The following is an 18,254-nucleotide window of genomic DNA, read 5'->3' on the forward strand; positions in this document are numbered from 1 at the left end:
GGGAATGGGGTGTTCTAATACTGCAGATCCTGAGCCTATACTCATGACCTATTTCCCCTGATGATCAGTCTAGGAATATTTGTTAAAGTGGCATAGCAAGAATAGTTGATACAAAACATCCTTCAAGAGTCTATGAGACACTCTCCCACAAATAGATACAGAATCCAAGGGAGCCCCAAAGATGTCCTTAACTATGGGGAAGCTTTTCTGCTAGATTCCTTGTGGTGTCTAATCTACCTTTCCTCATCCCATCCCCTGTATCCTAATACAGACAATACCTCCAGACACTGCTATCTCAAGGATTCCTAGAGATGCTACTAGGATGCCAATGAAAAATACAAATTACATGGTTGTCTGAAGTTCTCAAGATCTTCCTATGGTTGAGCAGGGGCTAGGAAGAAGGAAGAGAAGACTAAGGCACTCTCCCCTCCTCTGCTTCCCTAATGAGTCCTTATCAAAGGTTTGATTGGATGCTCCTACCCCTAAATTGTTAAAGGATCAAATCCTCTTTTCCAAACTAGTTTCCTGGTTTTATATTAGCCCCACAGAACATAAACTACTCACTCAAGTGATCTGAACAGACTTTATGTTCCAAATTTTACAATATCATTTCAGTTCATCTAAAGAACATCTAAATTGATCAAGGATGTTTTTCAGTTAGTCTAAAGAGTATGACTATAGAGCACTGGCCCTGAAGTCAGGAGGACCTGAGTTTAAATCTGGCCTCACTTAACACTTACTAGCCATGTGACCTTGGGCAAGTCACTTAACCCCAACTGCCCTACCAAAAGCAAAAAAAAAAAAATGTATAGCAGCTCTTTGGGGCAGCCAGGTGGCTCAGCGAGTAAGAACACCAGCCCCAGAGTCGGGATGACCTGGGGATCGAATCCAGGTTCAAATACTTAGCACCACACCCAGAAATGACTGGCCCATGTAACCTTGAGCAAGTTGCTTAACCCCAATTGCTTTAAAAAAAAAGAATATGATTGATTCAATTGAGAAATGGTGTCACTTGGCAAAAGTACAAGGGCATAGCAATTTGTCATTTATTTTAATTGGGGTGGGGCAATTGATTGATTGTTTCCATTGATTGCCTTGCTTTGACCAAGTAATTTTTAGGGCTTTCTATGTACCTAGTACTATTCTGGGTAAGATTCACAAAATGTATGAGAGATGGTTCCTGCTCTTAATCAATGTTCAGGTTAGTTGGAGCATGAAGTTTCATTTAAGCTTGGCACAACCCTGTGCCCTTACTTTTCCATCATCAAGTCTCAAGGCCAGGCCTCCTCACTGACCCCTATTGGATTTTTGCTGCCATCATTCCTTCTTCCAACCAGGGTTCCTCTCTCCCAGGGTTTCTTCCTACAGAAGGAAATTCTATTTCTTCTCTATCCTGCTATCTCCAAAATCAGGACATATCCCTTCTTTAAACTTATTAAACAGTTTTTGAAAGCAACTGATACGGAGAAACATGATAAGGTTTAAAATAAAGATAACAATTCTGTTCTTCCATTACAATTACAAAGCTAGGCTGATGTCTTTTCAGCTCCCCATCTTCCCTAATTGAGGCCCTTCTTAATTCATTCTGTAATTAGCTAGCCTCAAGCTTTTTTAAAGTTGAATGGTAATAAAAGCTACAAAGCTATTAATCTTAGATTCTATTTAGTAAGACTATTTAATGAGAATAACTATAGTTAGTCTACTTAGTGAGGATTTTTTTCAGAACCTGTTTTTCAAAATTACCCTAGGATGTGGGACTCCAGACTTTCAGATTGAAGTTATTTCTCTAGCCTCTTGCTAATTTCCTTTACAAGCCAGAGAATGTCTAGAGAAGGTCAGCTAAGACGTTGAAAGACCTTAAATTCATGCCACAGGAAAATCATTTGAAGAAAATAAGGATGTTTAAATTGGAAAAGAGAAAACTTAGAAGATATGGGATAGCTTTCTTCAGGTTTCTGAAAGTCTATGATATAGAGGAGAGATAAAATTTGTTCTGCTCAGAATAGAACTAGGAACAAAGGGAGGGAATGTCAAAGAGGCAGATTTTCACTGAATATAAGGATAAACTTCACTTGATAATAGGAAAAACTTCCTAATGGAGCAATCCCAAAATAGAACAAGCTGCCTCTAAAGTAACAGATTCCTCCTCACTGAAGGTCTTCAAGTGGAGGCTGAAAAACCACTTTGGGAAATGAGGGAGAGAGGCGGGAAAGGAGAGGGAGTTCATATTCTGGCACTGGTTGGACTACATAGCCTCTACTATCCCTTCCAGTCCTAGGATTCTGTGATTCCATGATATGTCTCAGTTAACTGGCAAAGCTGAGATGATAGACATGTCCTGTGCTCATCAACCTGAACTCAAAGAACTTCTTCCAGGGGCGGCCAGGTAGCACAGCGAGTAAGAGCACCGGCTCCAGTGTCGGGATGACCTGGAGATCGAATCTGGGCTCAGACACTTAGCACCCACCCAGAAACACCTGGCCGTGTAACCTTGAGCAAGTTATTTAACCCCAATTGCTTAGGGGCGGCCAGGTGGCTCAGCGAATAAGAGCACCGGCTCCAGTATCGGGATGACCTGGATCAAATCTGGGCTCGGATACTCAGCACCACACCCAGAAATAATAACTGGCCGGGTAACCTTGAGCAAGTTACTTAACCCCAATTGCTTAAAAAAAAAAAAAAAAAGAACTTCTTCCTCTTACTTCTCCTCAAGCTCCCTTGAATAATTCCAATGATCTTCACTTTATAACAATTCATTCCAAAGACCTTTCCCACACTTCTTCACACTTGTAGTTATCTAGAACCCCCATTTGCCATTTCATAGAAAGATACTTCACACATTCCTTTTCCCTACCAGTAAAGACAGAATTATGGTGCCATATAAAATGGTTAAAAATATCCAAGTCACTATATAATTTAGTGTTGAAATTAGTAGCAAAGAAGATAAAAAATATAGAAGTTTGAAGAAAGGAGATATTAGTGGAATAAGATTTGACCCAAATTAGCAACTGGCTCCTCTAAGTGATCATGCAATGATTTTTCTCTCACACTTTTCCAAGATCACTCTGACACATATATGACTATTCAAGTAAATTAATTAAAACTGAAAATCGGAGTACTGAGATTACAACAAATTTCAAGAAGTGTAGGGTAAAAGAATTAAGTAATACTGATAAATTTGAAGTTCGAGGAATACTACATTATCCTTTATGATAAACAGAAGCATTCAGTATTGAAGGTTTGCTGCCCCCAAGAGGAGAATCTTTAAAAAAAAGGCCAAAAAAGAGAAAATAGCTCTAATACAATTTCACTTGAAGGATAAACCAATGCATATTTTAATTTTGCCTTGCCACAGCAGTGTGTTGAAGTAAATATGAAATTTTCATAAAGAATGTGAATGCTAATATTTAAAGATCATTCATGATTTTAAAATATCTTAACTAATTTTTTAAACATTATCTGGACCTGTGGTTTCATTGGTGTAAAAAACTCCAGGTAAGAAATCTCCCTTTAGCAATTCTTATCAATAATTTTTCTGCATCTTATAGAGTTGCCTGGAGTAGAGAAAGGACTTAATAAGGGTTATAGAATCAGTATGTAACCCAAGCAGGAGTGAAACTGGTCTTATTATCTCCCAGGTCAGTTCTCTATTCACCATGCCACAGTGGTTCTCTAGTAACTGACTGTAGATCAATAAAACAAAAATCAGTGGGTTAAACATTCAAAGAGAAATATAAATTCCAGAACTTCAAAATATGTGGTCTTCTTCACATTGAACCCCTGGCAATGATTTAAAAACTGATAATAGAAGAGTTAACAATGTAATTTCTTTTTAAATACATTTTTATTGATGTCTTCTGTCACTTATATCATCATAATTATCAACAGTATTTTTCCCCCCTCTTTCATCACCTCCTGGAGAGCCATCTCATATAACAAAAAGTATTTTTTTAAAGAGAAAAGGAAAATTAACACAACAAATTAATACATTGAAAAGTCCAAAAACACATAGATTATATAGATTCAATTACAAAGTTCTCCTTAAAGAAATCAGAAACAGTTTAAATAACCAGAGGAATATTCAGTGTTCATGGCTAAGCCTTACCAATATAATAAAAATGACAAAAGCTCAAAAGTTAATTTACACATTTACCAAATCACCAAGGAAATATTTTGTAATACTTGCTAAAACAATAACAAAATTCACTTGGAAAAACAAAAGATCTAGAGTAAGGGAAATCATTAAAAGAAGTAAGGATGAAGTGGGAATATGTAATGGGAATGCAAATTTGGAAGATCTTCCCTGCCCCTAGGCTAAAATGCACCTGAAGCCTGGGGAGGGAGGCTTGTTTTTCAGTAGATACTTCTTGATTGGCCAGTGAGTCAATAAGGTTGTTACATTCTCTGAGCCAGGAGAAGGCTATATAAGCCCTGATGTGTAGCTTTGTTTTGGGACTCACTTTGAGAAGTGTTCTGTGATTTGATCTGAATTCTGGGAAGCCGTTGTTGAGAGTCCCCCGGCTTTGAAAAACCCAGATGTGGAAACCCAGATGTTGACTGGGTATGGATGTAATGGTTGGACAGTTTGGAAAGCTGTCTACTTGATCTGTTTCTGTCTTGATAATTCTGCCTGTGTATTTTGAAGTTTGGGATGCTGACCTTTTTCCCCTGAACAAGGTAAAGGATATATGTCTGACTGATTAAAGTAAGCTTGTTAACCCATTTTGAGTTGCTTTCCTTTAACAAAGCAGATCCAAGAACCTGTATGAGCAGCCACCCTAGGAACTCCAGGGTGCTTGCTGCTACAGAATAGTACTCCCAGACCTCAAACTATATTATAAAGCAGTAGTCATCAAAACTATCTGGTACAGGTTTAAAAATAGAGATGTGGATGAATGGAACAGACTACACAAGGAAGACTCAGAAATAATGAATGCAATAGCCCAGTATTTGATGTAGTAGAAACATAAATTACCTAAGAAAAACTTCTTTGATTTTTAAAAACTGCTAGGGACTTTGAAACTGAATGGAGGAAGATGGCAGAGTAAAGGCAGGGACTCACTGAGATCTCCCCTAAGCCCCTCCAGATACCTTTAAATAATGACTCTAAACAAATTCTAGATGGGCAGAACCCACAAAAAGACAGAGTGAAACAATTTTCCAGTCCCAGACAACTTAGAAAGTCATCAGAAAAGGTCAATTGTACTAGGGTGAGAAAAGAGCGCAGTCCAGCACAGGCCATGCTAGCACAAAGCAGGCCCCAGCAAACCAGGATCAGACGTTGGGGTGACTGAATATGTGACAGCAGTGGTAGTTTAGAGAACTCTCAGCCCTCAGATGGTAAGGGGACTGGACAAAGGGTCAGAAGAAAATTTACAGGGGTCCCTTTGCTGCACCAGAGGCAGGACTCTGTTGCATTGCCTATACCTGGATCTGGGTTGCTGTCCTGAGTCTTAGTCCCAGCGGAAGGAAGAGCACCAGCAGGGACCCAGGTCACAGTTCCAGGGTTCAAAAGAGTGCTTATGGTTGCTCACAAACTTACAGGTCCCCAAAATTACCTCTGAAAACAGCTGCACAAAAATCCTGAAACTTGGGACAGTGCCCCTCCACTTAGGAAGCAGTGTCCCATTTTAGGAGCTAAAAGTCAAGAAATAGGCTACTAAACGAACAAGCAACAGAAAAAAAAATTCTGATCATAGAAAATTACTATGATGACAAGAAATATCAAAACACACACTCAGAAGAAAACTAAGTCAAAATTCCTGCATCCAAAGCCTCCAAGAACTGAATAGAAAATTTGACTTCTAGATACAAGATGCAAAAGAAGCATAAGAAGGTAAACAGGAAAGAGAAATCATTATAGATTTGATAAGTTTAAACTGTTTATATTCCTACATGGGAAAATGATATTTATAACTGAAAAACTTTCTCATTCCTAGGACAGTTAAAAGGAGTATACATAGACAGAAAGCACAGGTGTGGGTTATGTGATGGTATGATTATGCAAAGAAATTAAATTAAGGGATGAGTAAGAAGAATGCACTGGGGGAAGAGGAAAGATAGAGTTAGAATGGGATAAATGATCTGACATAAAAGAGGCCTAAAAGAGATTTTGCAGTGGAGGGGGAAATGGGAGAAGTGGGAAGGACAGCACATGAACCTTACTCTCATCAGAATTGACTCAAAGAGAAAATAATGTATACACTGAGTTGGGTATAGAAATCTATCTTACCATGCAGCAAAGTAGGAAGAGAAGAAGGTAAGGGGGGTGGCTGAAAGAAGGGAGAGCAGTTTGGGGGAGGTAAATGTCAGAAACAGAACATCTTTGAGAATAGACAGGGTAAAAGGAGAGAAAGAGTAGGATAAAATGGGGGGAAATGGGATAGAAATACATAGTTGGTAATCATTACTGTGAAAATTTTTTTACAGTGAGTTGCTCTGATAAAGACTTCATTTCTCAAATATATGGAAAACTGAGTCAAATTTATAGAAATAAGAGCCATTCCTCAAGTGATAGTCAAAGGATATGAACAAGCAGTTTTCAGACAAAGCAATCAAAACTATCTATAGTCAACGCTCCAAGTCACTGTTGATGAGAGAAATGCACATTAAAACAATTCTGAGCTACAACCTCACATCTGTCAGATTGGCTAATATGACATAAAAGAAAAATTACAAATGCTGAAAGAGATGTAGAAAAATTAAAACACTGCTGTACGATTGGTGAAGTTGTACACTGATGCAACCATTTTGGAGAGCAATCTGGAACTATGCCGAATGTTTTATAGCCCAAGGCTATAAAACCATGCATACCCTTTGACCAAGCAATACCTACTACTAGGTCTATATCTCAAATATTTATAGTTGCTCTTTCAGTGGTGGCAAAGAATTGGAAATGGAGGGAATGTCCATCAATCTGGGGATGGCTAAACAAGTTGTTGTATATGATTGTGATGGAATACTATTGTGCTTTAAAAAGTGACAAGCAGGATACTCTCAGAAAAAACATAGAAAGACTTACATGAACTGATGCAAAATGAAATGAGCAGAACCAGGACACCATTGTACACGATAACAGCAATAGAGTAAGATGATCTACTATGAATAACTTGACTATTCTCAGCAATGCAATGATAGAAGACAATTCTGTAGGATTTATGATGAAAGGTGCTGTTCATTTCCAGAAAAAGAACTGATAGAGCCTGAATGCAGATCAAAGATACTTTTTCTTTACTTTATTTTTCTTGGAGGCTTTTTAGCCTGAGTTTTCTTTCACAGAATGACTTACATGGAAATGTGTTTTGCATGGCTGCACATGTATAACCTATGTCAAAATTGCTTGACTTCTCAATGGGGATAAAGGTGGGAGGGTAAGAATTTGGAATTCAAACTTTGAAGAAAAAAAGAATATTAAAACTATTTTACATGTAATTGGGAAAAATAAAATATTAAATAAAATTTTTAAGAACTGCTAGGAAAACTGGAACATACTCTGGAAGAAATTATGTCTGGACCTATACCTTCCAGAGAGGACATAGGTGTTCCTATGAGAGAACATATGCCTCCTTGTTGGTCATATCATAATACTTCCCTCACTTCTGCTAGAAACACAAGATCTCCCCATGATTCATTTGGTTTTTCAACCACACCCACAAGAAGGCAAGGTGTTGCCATCAGTGCTATGGAGTTTAGGTGGAATATACTAGCATAAAGAATGAAACATAAAAATTCTCCATAAATTTTCCATCCTAAATTTTAGTAAATCACCAATTTTAGTGGTAAATGATGTGGAAGGGTCCTGAATACATATCACTTAAATCCTAAGAGAACTTGAGCACCAGTAGCTATACTGATCTAAACAGACCTGGTCTCTGGCTTCCCATAACTAGGACTTTTTTTTCCTTTTCTTTCCATGCCTAACTCAACACTTAGCAGCTGTTCCCTTTACAAGTGCAGATCCCCATTCAGAAAGGTTAGTGTGTGCTTTATCTGTCATACTTTCAGGTTTGTGGGGGGAATCTACAGGTTATATGAAAAAGAAAGCACCCAAGGGTAGTTTGCTCTATATAGTATAGTAGATAGAGCATTAGACCTTGAGTGAGGAAGGCCTGTGTTCAAGTCCTCCTTTAGACACTTAACTTTTCTCAGACTCTATTCCCATATCTGTATAATGGGGATAATAAAAGCACCTATTTCAAATGGTTGTAAGCAAATGAGGTAATAATATATATTTAAAGTGCTTTGAAAACCTTAAATGGCTATATAAATGGTGGCTCTGATCATAGTCACTGTTAGCAAACTGTAATTGGCAAGAAGCTGACCCAGCCCTACTCCAGGTATGATGCATAGCAGCATAGACACTATAGAATGCCCTGGTTTGCTCAATTTGCATGCCTGTTATGCTGTGGGCAGTAGCTGTGGGTTGTTGATAAACTATCCAAACTATCCAAAACAATCTGCTTAGGAAGTTCCTTCAGACAAATAACTTCCTAGGGGAAAAAAAGTCCCTTGCCCCTTGATCTAAGGGGCAAATGACAATTTAAGACATGGAACTACATGGCACATTCTAAAGAAATGGATGCCAGCCACAATAATGGTAGTGTTCTCCTATGAAAGGTATAAATCTATTATAAGTCAAGTCCCTCCTGATACTACAATTTGAGGAAGTTTGACCTATAGTAGGAGATCTCAAGGCTTCCATTTGGCAGGGAAGGGTCTCAGTACACTGGCATCAGGCCAAACCTCAGAGGTAATGTTAGCTATAGCATGTCCTCCGGCACTGATCATGCCGTCAGATTATATTCTTGTTTCTCACCTCCCCTGGACATCTAGCCAACAAATTAAGCATGATGGTCCTTTCCGTAGTGCAGTGACACCATAACCCACTCTTGGAAGCAGAGCAAGCAAGGCTTGCTTTTTTTTGCAAGGCTTTTCTTCCTTGCCATTCTTAAGCATACTCTAGGGGTAAAAAATGCTGCCATCTGAGTTTCTTCCTCTTTGGGTATTAAGTTTCCTGACAGTATGTCAGTCAGTGAGAGTACCTTTTTTCCTTTCAGCCATATGGAGAAAAATGGAAAAATAATAATGCCTATGGGGCATGACATACTAGTAAGATATGGGCCTCTTAAAATTGTAGTAAATTCTTGCAATCTCTTAAAAACCAAGGTGAATTGCTTTCCCCCTCCAAATGGTGCTGACAGATCTCCAGGGCAGCCCTAATAGTGAACATTTCCCTATTTATTAAGATACAATCCCTCTCTACCAAAACCAATTAATTGTAGTAGTACACAACTAAGAGGCATACAGCCTCAGAATCTGGTCCATCCTCTCTGTCTGATAGTCCTTGAGGCTTAGCCCTAGTAGCAACCCCTGAGCTGTTTACCTCTACAAAATATAGATAATTGGTGTTGGGTGTTTTAGCAAGGGTAATACCATGAAAGCTCTCCAGGAAGGATACTTCTGTTTAAGGTTTTCTCATATAACATCCCTTTTAGAGTAAATGAATGAGTTCTAGGGATCTCAGTAGAGTTAAGCTGTCAACAAAAGTTTTCTGTCTCTGAGAAATGCTGCAAGATTCAACTCCTGCTGGTGAAACCCCATCCTGTATGGCTTATACATGCATTGGTTCCATTTTTCATCCTAGCACAAATCTCAGCAAAGTTACCTCCTTCTGAGGGAAAAAAAATAAAATGACAGGCTTGTATAAGCATGGCTAAGAAGTCATTTAAGTACTTTGAAAGGCACTCTTAGTCACCCTGTAAGTTAAAAAAATTATGTTATCTAAGTAGGCCACAACATGTTGATGGAAAAGATCCACAGGTTATTCACTAATTAAGTGCTGGACGGTTGCCAGTACATTAGCCTACACAAAGGGCATGACCAAGTACTCATAACATCTGAACAGGAACAAAAAAGCCTTTGTCCCTGGCCATAATTCTAAGGAGGTGATGGGCCTCACACAAGTCTAAAATGGCAGAGATTCGTGCTTTCTGAATCACATTTCAAATATATGAAATGAATAATAAAGTATATAGCACTGTCAACATAACTAAGCAATTTAACTCCCTTTGATGAAAAAAAGGGATGGTCCTGATGGTGACCAGAAAGTCTGAGAAGCACTTTTTTGACATTTGCTTGAATATATCTCCACAATAGGATCTCTGCCTTGCATTTAATGAGTAAATCTGTCCACATAATTGAGATCTTCAATTTAGTTAAATTCAAAAATCATTTGTTTAGCAGTTATTATATGCTAGGCACCATGCTAGGCACTGGGTATACCAAAAAAATTTTTGAAACCGTCTTCTCCCTCAAGGATCTTACAAACTACTGGTATCCCTGGTCAACAGGTATCAATAGGGCAAAATGTTAAGAATTAAGGTAACATGGATACAACTGGTCTGACAGTTCCTGATTAAGACCTCCAGCAGAACTCAGTCTAATTGCAATGAACAAAATTGGTTCCAGAGAACAGAAGACGAACCACACACTTTTCTACTAACAGGAGAAGGACAATGGATGTAGTATGCTGTCTATGCTGTCAGATGTAGTTGTTTGCCTGTTAGTTTTGCTTCACTTTTGTCTTTGTTACAAAGAAGGCTTTAAGATGGGGAGGTTAGACATATTTGAGCAATAATAGTTATGTAAGAAATACTGAGTAGCAACAAAAATGAAAACAGGAGAGAGAGAGGGAGAAATGTGAGAGAATAAGAGAAAACCCCAGTAAGTCCTACTCATCATCTGCCCCTCAAGGGAGGCAATTACAGCAAAAGAAGTGTTTGATGCCACCTGGGCCTGCCCAGAAAGGTCTTACTTGTGGAATATACAAAGACCTGACCTCCATTCAGTAATGGGGTTAAATTATCTGAACCACAAGATCTCAAATACTACCCTGAGTACTGCCATACCTACTACTTCCCCCAACTGGCCCTTAAAATTCTTTTCCTTTGTAATAGTGTTATCTCAAACCAGGACACTTCTACTATAGCCACCTTCTGATTAAACTCTCATTTCCCAACCAAGTTCCAAGAAATACATTTATTTGAAGCCCCTGAATTAACCAACTCTTGAGTTTTCGTCTTTTGTCTTAAATGGAGGCCCCAAATGATTTTAATCACAAGCATAACCTCAACTCCTATTCTTTCTGCTTTTCAATATATCTCTAAATTTGGTACAGAAATTCTTTCATGAATTCCAATTGGTCTGATTACCCAAGGAAGTTCTTAGATGAAAGGTTTCTACTTATATTATCAAGTTCAGAATTGAGGACTACCAAAACAAAAACAGAAACTTTTGTGACTAGCAGTGTGCTGGAAAATGTTTAACAAATGACTTTCAAGGAAAAATGTTCTCAAAACACACTTTTTAATTTCATATCCAATAAAAATATTTTCTCCATCACCATCATTAGCCTAGGCAATCAAGAAAACAATAATCAAGACTTGATTTGTAGCATTTGCCAATTCTGAGGTGTAAATGTTCACACTGAAAATTTGACAATTGGCTCTACGAATCACTTGGAGCCCACTCCTGCTTAAGGTCCTACATTCCTGGTAGTATGGAAGCTTATTCTACCTTAATTTCATCAGTTCAGGACTCTTATTACACCTCAGTCTCCCCTTGCCTACAATTTTGACCCCAACTCAACCCTACCCTCTCATCCACATGATCTCTGAACTGAATGGCAAGATCAGAACTTAAGTAAACTAATCCTCTAAGGACACTCATGTACAATCTATTTTCTGCCCACCATGGCAAGTCTTTCCAATTCATTAGGATTGTTTAGTTTTTAATTGACATAGCTTAAAAGAATACTGATTCAACTCCACACAAGGATGAAGTATGCAAGTAGGCTAACAGAGTCAAAGAAATAGAGATATAAGGGTCCTTAAAGTCTTATGGTCAAACCCTCTCATTTTACAGATAAAGAAATGGAGGCCTAGAGAGTTGAAGTTATTGACTGAGGTCACAGCAGTACTAAGTGTAAATGCCATGATTTGAACCCAAGTCCTCTGATTCCAAATCTAATACTCTTATGATTTTATTACAGATTAGAATGCATATTCCACAACCCAAAGGAAAAAATTCCAAACATGGGGCAAGCCAATAGAGAAGATATTTGGAAGAGGAGAGGATTTTCTGTTTTTCTCAACTCATGTAATACATTTAGGGCTGACCCTACCTCCCCATAATCTTATTTCTCTTGATGGGAAATGGAAAATAGTGGTTAAAACAGTGAAAACATCAACATAGGGAGCAAGGCATAGAATGGGAGGAAAAAAAGTCAGAATTAGTTTAGGGACTGAACCGGGAATTTCAGTGATAATTCATATGTTCTAAGTAATCTTTAATAAATCCATTCACCATTGGTTAATATTTGTCCAGCCCCTCCTTTTAAAATAATCTTGGTCTCCTACTTCTTACTCTGCATGAAAACTGGTTATCATAAACTGCTGATTACATTATTAGGGCTACTCCCTGAGGGAGTAATCACTCCTAGACAGGATAAGTGAATTAATTTATCTTGAAAGAACATGTCTGCTCCTCCTTACTATTTCCTGAATTCCTCTAAACTATTCTAATTAATACCTCAGATTTTTCCTCTTTCTGGGCTGCAAGTTTCTTTTGATTTCTCCCCTGATCTCCCTTGTTTAACAGGAAGAAAAAAATAGAAAAAGGAAATTTCACACTTCAATTTGTTCCCAATTTTTAATAAAATATAACAATACTACTACTACAATATCTACTATTTATATAGTGCTTTAAGATTGCAAAGCATTTTTCAAACATTTTCTCATTTTGTCCTAATAACAACTCTGGGAGATGTGCTATTATTAACTTTGTTTTACAAATATGGGAACTGAGGCAGACAAAGGTTAAATAACTCACCCAGTATATACAGCTAGTAAGTATCTTTGGTTAGATTTGAACTCAAGTCTCCCTGACTTCCAGTTCAGGCTCTATCCATTGAACCACAAGTCTTCCCCATCCTGCTCTCTCCTGCCTTAGATTTCTTTTTTATGTCCCCAATCTTTAAAAAACTTCCATTACCCCTATTTCCCTTGCTGAAATTACTCACTTGCCCCTTCTTTTCAAATAAATTCCTCACTTCTTACTTCACTATCTTTCCATTATAACAAATAAATAAAATAAACCTAATCCCTCCCTCGCTGATGATTACAATTTCTCCCATCTCTCTAATAAAAAAAATACAATAATCTCCTTCTCCACTTTAAAACCAGTGTCTTTCCTTTTTCCATTCCCTCTCTCATAAAACTAAAATACTCCCTAATCTGCAGATAAACACTTTTTATTCCCTGCCTTTCAACTGATGTATAGCAAATGTAAAAGATTGCAAAATATCTCTCTGTGTTTCTCTCTCTGTCTGTCTCCATCTCCTTCTCTCTCTCTTCCTTTTCCTTCTCCTCTTTTTCCTCCTCCTCCTCCTCCTCCTCCTCCTCCTCCTCCTCCTTCTCCTCCTCCTTCTCCTCCTTCTCCTCTTTTCTCTCTCCCTTCTTCCCCTCTCCTCTCTCTTAGCAATTCAGGAGAAAATTTAAAGAATTTTGGAATGTAAATTTCTAGAGTTCACAGCTACAATTCTGTCAAATGCAAAATAAATTTGTATGTATTAATGGATATGAAATCAAAGTGTGAAAATAAAATATGATACCTTTCTTCAACAGCAGAAAGGAAGGAAACTTTTTCTTTTCCCTGACAATCCAAAATTGAGTGGGATCTTCTCCCTACAGATTGTAAGCCTGTTGAATCTTGCATCTAGCAGCTTTCTGGTGTACCACACTATGCAATTTGGAGTCCCGTTGGTTACATGGATGAGTAAGGTCACCCTGGGTCTCTGGTCATGGCTATAGTTACCAGGCAAGACTATAGAATAGGAAGCCATAGCAATGGAAGGTAGCATAGTGCAGTGGATAGAGGGTTTATCTTATCATTAGGAAGATGAGTCTGAATCCCATCTCAGATATTTGGTAGCTGTGTAATAAAGTCATTCAATTTCCTCATCCGTAAAATGAGGTCATTGCACTGTGTTCTATAATGTTCTCCTAGCTCTAAAATTGTAATCCTATGACAAAGGAGAAGTGAAGAGGAAATATATTCCATGAATGGATAACACTTGTTCAGAGGCACAGAAATGGAAGATGGAATGTTAGACATAACAAGCAGGACAGTTTGGCTTGATTGTGGACATGTGGAGAGCAGTGTTTTGTATAGGGGTGCTCTCATAGAGTTCATCCAAGACAAAACCTGTTTGTGCCCTGGCCCCTTCCAGAGACTGCATTCTTAAGTTTCTTGCTAAAGATATTTTCTCACCAGAAACTCCAGGTTGGTCCCTATAATCCCTATCTCTGTAGTCTGGGTCGAAAACAATTGGAGATAAAGCAGGGAGCATTCACTCAGTAGGATTTAAAAGCACAAACAATGTCTATTCTTCCTCTCTCTAAATGTGTGGCTTGAGACTCTAGCAGGTCTCCCTTGGATTGGTGACAGAGATAGGGAAGGAATAGAAACCCCCAGCAGCAGTCCTGGCACAGACACGCACATGTGACAGAATATTTGCTAAACTAGATTAGCCTGACACTATATAGCAAGTCTCTGGCTGCCTCTTCTACTTTGTTTTTTGCATGCATTGAATGAGGTCATTCTGTAGCCTAGTGATAGCGCTGTTCTTAATGAAATTGTAATAACATGCTAAATTCCATCATACTCTTCCTACCTTGAAGCTTCTGGGAACACGGCCAGCTCAAGAACACTTCTATCTTCTCTAGATCAGTACTCACACCTTGCTGGGACACTGTGTGACCCATATAACTGATGTAAGCTCTATAAAACTGGCACTTGCCAATCAAGAGATTTAGATTAGCTTCTTCCAGTAACCATAAAACTTTCATCGGTATCACCTCATTTGCTTCTAATATCTTTCTAAAAAACAATTAGGTTGTATCAGAATATCTATGATGTTTGGTGCCAGAAGTTTCTATGAACTTAAGAAAGTCTAACACTGATTCCTTCTTCTTGTTTCTCTTGGCTGCAGGTCCCAGTTCAGCTCAGCCTATTAAGCAATGCTTTGTATTATGCTATGTCCACTGCAGGCATTGTCGGTATGTAGGTGTTGTGGACACCAGAGGTGATTACCTCTAATGATGGGGGAGGAATGCATCCCATTTCTTGGCCTTTGGCTATGAAGACATAGCCATAAAGGGAGGTGGGAAGGTAGAGGTTCCCTGAGGACTGGAAAGTATTTCCCAGAAGTCCCCTCAGATTCCAGTGGTCTTAGACTTGCAAAGGAGACAGATTATTGAGTGCTCTAGACCTTGAAGGGTCTGAGGGGAAGGAAAAACAAGAAGCTATCAGAAGCAGGATGTAAAAGAGAACCTAAAGGAAAATTGTTGGAGTTCTAAGCCACATAGTCAAAAATAGGAAGGTGATGGGGTGGCTAGGTGGCACAGTGAGTAGAGCACAGGTCCTGGAGTCAGGAGGACCCGAGTTCAAATCTGGCCTCAGATACTTAACACTTACTAGCTATGTGACCTTGAACAAGTTACTTAACCCCAATTGCCCTGCCATACCCCCTCCAAAAGAGCAAAAATAAAATAAAATAAAAATAGGAAGGTGAAAGAGAACAGGCATTTATTAAGCACCTACTATATACTAGGCACTATTAAGCACTTTACAAATATTGTCATCCTTACAAAAACCCTGGGAAGCAGGTGCTATTATTACCCCCATTTAACAGTTGAGGAAACTGAGACAAAGTTGGATTCCAGGTCCAGTGCTCTATCTACTGTGCCACCTAGCTGCCCCTTATAAAAGTCATTTCCTCTTTTAAAACCTACCTAGAGGGTAGCTCTTACTACTCAGTCACCAATAATCCTAAACACAGACCTTGGTTATAGGGACCAAACAGGAGCCTCTTCTCATGCATGTCCTTTAGCAGGCCTACCAAAAGGGGTGAGAGCAAAGCTTTGTCATCACATTTTCCAAGAAATAGCCTGCAATACATTTATAATCTCAGAAGGGTTTGTTAAAGCCATGTTGTGAAAGACATTAAATTCCAAAAAGAGGTGTTTGTATTTTATCCTACAGGCAATTTGACATACAGTCATTTCAGTCATGTCCAACTCTTTGTGACACCATTCGGGATTTTTTTGGCAAAGATACTAGAGTGGTTTGCCATTTCCTTCTCCAACTCATTTTACATATGAGGAAACTGAGGCAAATGGGATTAAGTGACCTTCTGAAAGCGCACAGTTTGTATGTGTCTGAGGCCAAATTTGAAATCAGAAAAATAATCTTCTCGGCTCCAGGACCTCTATCCACTTGACACCTAGCTGTCCCTAAAGGCAATAGGGATCCCTAAAAATATCATCATTGTATCACTTTGCACGCATCAATTTAATATTTACCATAAAGTAAGCAAGAGTTTTCTATGTGTTTTATTTAATTCTAGTAAATTAAGTGGAGAATCATTCTTGGGCTTTTAGCATTACATTTTTAGACTATTTATCTCCCCCCCCCCCATTTTTTTAAAAAGTTAACTTCATTAGGGGATTTTTTTTCAGGTTAGATTGAGTTCCTAAAGTTAGAAATCTAAGGTCATATTCACTGTCACAAAACAGTATATTTTCCCCAATTATCTCCCCATAATATAATTAAAATAATCATTTTAACTGAGGAGAATGTTTCTACCTTAGCATCAAATCAAGTACAACATATTAAGTTAATAGATGCTTTATCAAATAATACTTTAATAGCCAATGTAAAGAGCTTTGATGTTAAAAACTTTTCACAAATAATTTTTTCAGAGTACACATGTGGGGCTTCAGAAACTAGTTTTTCCAATAAACAGATTTAGAACTGGAGAGCTAGAATTATTAGCAAGCTTTGTGAACTGCTCAAAAATATATACTTTCTAATTTGAGTGGGACCTCATAGGAAATTATGTGAAAGTCTTCATATATGTGTATTTAATAAAATTTAGCATAAACAAATTGAAAATAACAACCTGGCACATCATTTCTGACCAAAACTCACTGACAGTTATGCTCAAATTCAGCAAGAAAAATATTGCAAAGGGGGCATGGAGAAGGGAAGTACATTTGTTAAGGTAAGGGGTTTTCAGACGCAGGTTGAAGTCACATGAATTCCAGAAGGGTTCAGGCATCTATAAAAAAAATGAACCCACTGGTCAAATGATGAGGACTGAGGTAATATATAGCCAGCTTATTCTGGGATAAGATCTTTATGTGGCCTTTCCTTATTGTTTTCAGATCTTATTCTTTGAAAGTCTGGGATCAACTAAAAACACCTAGGTTATTTTGTAACTTTCTTTTGATATTTGTTATAGAAATCCACTGTATGTTCCCCTGTAGTACTGTAATAAGTACAGTGTTTTCTTTTTGGGAAACAGAGCCAGAAAAAGCTTAAGACTAGCTGATCAGGGTATTGAAATTATCCATCCAGGGGTGGCCAGGTAGCACAGCGAGTAAGAGCACCGGCTCCAGTGTCGGGATGACCTGGGGATCAAATATGGGCTCAGATACTCAGCACCACACCCAGAAATAACTGGCCGTGTAACCTTGAGCAAGTTACTTAACCCCAATTGCTTAAAAAAAAAAAGAAAAGAAAGAAATTATCCATCCAGTCTGGAAAGTAAGTAATAACAGATAAAAATCAGAAATGGTCCTGAAGGTTGGTTCTAGAAGGAAAAAAAGTGTGGTATACATGGGTTCAATAACAAGCATCTATGAACCCACATCTTTCTGGACATGATTCTTCTCTTCCACCAATGGCACACCAGCCATACTCTGACAAAAAAAAAATTTACTTAATGACTGACCAATGCTTACAAACAGTTCTTCTGAAAATCCCCAGACAGAAGAATAACATAAATAGAGGATTAGTTTAAATCAGAAAACAGCCTTAATACAGTAATGGGAGACACTTAAAGGTTTGTTTTCTGCAGAATGTTTGTGATAGTCCTTGATAGCTTCAAGCAATCTTGGCTTAAAAGCAATCCTCAAATAGCTTGACATTTGCACTACCACATACAAAGCACTTTACAAATGTCATTTCATTTTATCCTCACATCTCTGGGAGGTGAATGCTGCTAAATTATCCCCATTTTATAGTTGGGGAAACTGAGGTAGGTAGTGTTAAAGTGACTTGCCCACGGTCACATAGCTAGTATCTGACGCTGAATTTGAACTCACTTCTTGTCATATCTACTGTACTACTTA

General features: G+C 38.2%; 1 long non-coding RNA gene across 1 annotated transcript in view; it reads right to left on the reverse strand.

The window, feature by feature from the left end:
• LOC138143005 (uncharacterized) overlaps positions 1-14,708 on the reverse strand; it is an 84,833-nt gene extending 70,125 nt beyond the window's left edge. Inside the window, exon 1 of the long non-coding RNA XR_011163582.1 lies at positions 13,670-14,708. This is a non-coding gene — a long non-coding RNA (uncharacterized lncRNA). The remainder of the gene's footprint in view (positions 1-13,669) is intronic.
• Between the last annotated feature and the right edge of the window lie 3,546 nt (positions 14,709-18,254).

The sequence above is a fragment of the Petaurus breviceps genome, unplaced genomic scaffold (genome assembly GCF_028583685.1).
Source record: "Petaurus breviceps papuanus isolate PSGF00001 unplaced genomic scaffold, PetGlider_PUasm1.0 90625, whole genome shotgun sequence".
NCBI classification, from domain to species: domain Eukaryota; kingdom Metazoa; phylum Chordata; class Mammalia; order Diprotodontia; family Petauridae; genus Petaurus; species Petaurus breviceps.